Below are 2,871 nucleotides of genomic sequence, written 5' to 3' on the forward strand. Positions count from 1 at the left end.
GGTGAAGCCACCAGCTTCCCCTATGCTCAGACTGTTCTAGTCCCAGGCCGTCTTCTCGTCGAACATGACGTCGTGCGAGACAAGCACCTTGCCTCTGTGTGGGTTGTAGAGCCAGTATGCCTTGGTACCTTCTATGTATCCTAGGAACACCATTGGTGTACTCCTGTCCTCCAGCTTAGTGAGGACCGACTTTGTCTTCCTGACATGGCCGATGCAGTCGAATGTCTAAAGGAAGGACACGCTTGGCTTGCACCCATACCAAGCTTCGAACGGCGTCTTGCCCTTAGGGCCTTGGTGGGTGTGCAGTTGAGGATGAACACTGCCGTGGTCACCGCCTCACCCCAGAACCTTGCCGGCATGCTCTTGGCCTTCATCATGGATCGAGCCATCCCAACCATCGTCTGGTTTTGCTGCTCCACCACACCATTCTGATGTGGTGAGTACGGCACGGTGTGGTGTCGCACCACGCCCTAATCTGCATAGTACACAGTGAACTCCACCGAAGTGAATTCACCACCGCGATCAATCCTAAGCATATGTAGCTTCTTGCCGCTCTCTGCCTTCGCGCGCGTCTTGAACTTCTTGATCGCCGCCGCCGCTTCGTCCTTGCTCATCAGGAGTTGCAGCCATATGTAGTGACTGTAATCATCTATGAGCAGGAGGAAGTACCACCGACCACCATTTGTGGCTGGCATGATTGGCCCATAGAGATCGCCGTGGACGAGCTCGAGGGCGTCCATCGTGCGATACTTGGCCGCCTTTGGGAATGGTAGCCTCCTCTGCTTTCTGGCTAGGCAGCTGTCACACAGCTCGCCTACGTGCTCGATGTGGGGCAGCACTCGAACCATCTTCTCTAGCCAACCAAGCGCGTCGAAGCTGAGATGGCCGAACTGGGCATGCCACACCCATGGCTCCTTGGTGTGCCTTGCTGCTAGGCACACCGGCTGCTCCACCTTCAAGTCGAGTAGGTTCAACCGGTTCTGGGACCTCTTCACCTTGGCAAGAAGTCGCTGCTCCCGGTCTCTGATCCTGAGGAGGCCGTCCTTGATCAGTACCTCGCTACCGTGCTCAACTAGCTGTCCAATGCTGATGATGCTTGAACGCAGCTATGGGATGTAATATACATCCATTAGCACGCGGTGCTCGCCATTCTAGCACTTGAAGATGATGGTGTCATGCCCTTGGATCGCCACCCTTGAGCCATCACTGAACTTCACCGTGTCGGTCATGTCGTCGTCAAGCTCGGAGAAGGCTGCCTTGAAGCCCATCATGTAGTTGCTAACGCCAGAGTTCGGATACCACCGTTGCTCCTGCTCACCGCCCACACGTCCTAGGTGGACTTGGGCACGCAATTCATCGAGGTTGACAGCCTTTAGGGCCTTCCCAGGCCCTGCCACAGCCATGACCTCTTCCTTCTCCTCAGCCTCAACGTCGTGCAGTGCACAGAACATTGCTATTAGGATAGTGGCCTCATCATTATCATCAGCTTGCACCAGATGAGCCTCAACCTTCTTCTCCTGCTTGTAATTTAGGCACTCTCGTGCTCAATGGCCCATCTTCCCACAGTGTCGGTAGGCGTTGGGGTTGACCTTCTTCTTCTTCTTCGAAGAAGCCTTACCACGACGCTTGCCATTGCCACCACGGCAGGAGGAGGCTACCCTAGAGTTCCTTTGGGCAGCCCACTCCTCTATCAGCAGTAGCTTGCTGCTATTCTTCATTGCTGTCGCCTACTCTAGGTGCTCATTCACCGCCCATAGATGACCTATCACATCCTCAATGGTGAGGGTGGACAAGTCCAGCATTGTCTCTATGGAGAGAGTGATCTGGATGTACTTCGCCGGCATGGAGTGGAGGTACTTGGAGACCGCCTCCTCTTCGTCGATGATGATGTCATGGCTCCTCATCTTGCTGATGAGTGTCTGCAGGTAGAGGGAGAAGTCCTCCACTGATTCATTATCCTAGAACTTGAGGTTGGCGTACTCTTGCTTTAGAAGCTAGGTCGCCGTCTTCTTTGCGTGGTCAGAACTGACGCGTATCACCGTAATGGCCTCCCATGCCTCCTTAGCAGAGCTCTTCGCCCCCAACGGCTCCCTGTACTCCACTGGTACAGCAGCGAGGATAGCCTCTAATGCTGATATGTTGTCTTCTTCGTTGTCGGTGCCCTTATCAACAGCATTCTAGGGCCGTCGGGCTCTGAGCTTGACCTTCATGGTCACCACCCACTCTCTATAGTTGGTGCAAGTCAGCGTCGGCCAACTAGTGCCGCTGACCTCCTGCACCATACGCACAACGACCTCCTGTCGTGATTGGGTAGCCACAGCAGCTCCGCTGCTGTCGCCCATCTCTAAACCGTCCATCATCGCCAACGGTTAGTCCGGCGATGACGCTTGTACGGCTTTGATACCACTTATTTGCCCACAGGATCACCGGCACTGGTGAGTCGACCACTCACCATATGTTGCCGACCACGACTATTGTTGTCCGACCACACACTATGGCTAGAGGTAGAAGAAGGGAGGGAGAACAGAGCACACACACACAAGCACCAGCGTTGGCTGGAGCTCTGTAGAGGAGATGGCAAAACTAAACTCGCCCTCTTCACCAAGTTGCAGTGGCAAACTATATATACAACTCTATCCATCTAGTCCTAGTACAGCTGTCATAATGCTATAGTGACTAGATGTGACAGTAGGACTGACTCTGGCGCCTGCTCCTGCTGTGGCTATAGTGCGGCAGGTGAGCCGTTCGGCGCCTGCCCCTGCTGTGGCTATAGTACCACAACAGGGTACCTTTTCGGCGCCACCTTCCCCTGCCATGTGTTCACACAAGGAAGTAGTAGATTATTTAACATTGTCCACTCGTTGCCGGGCA

The sequence above is a fragment of the Miscanthus floridulus genome, chromosome 4, assembly GCF_019320115.1.
Source record: "Miscanthus floridulus cultivar M001 chromosome 4, ASM1932011v1, whole genome shotgun sequence".
Taxonomy (NCBI): Eukaryota; Viridiplantae; Streptophyta; class Magnoliopsida; order Poales; family Poaceae; genus Miscanthus; species Miscanthus floridulus.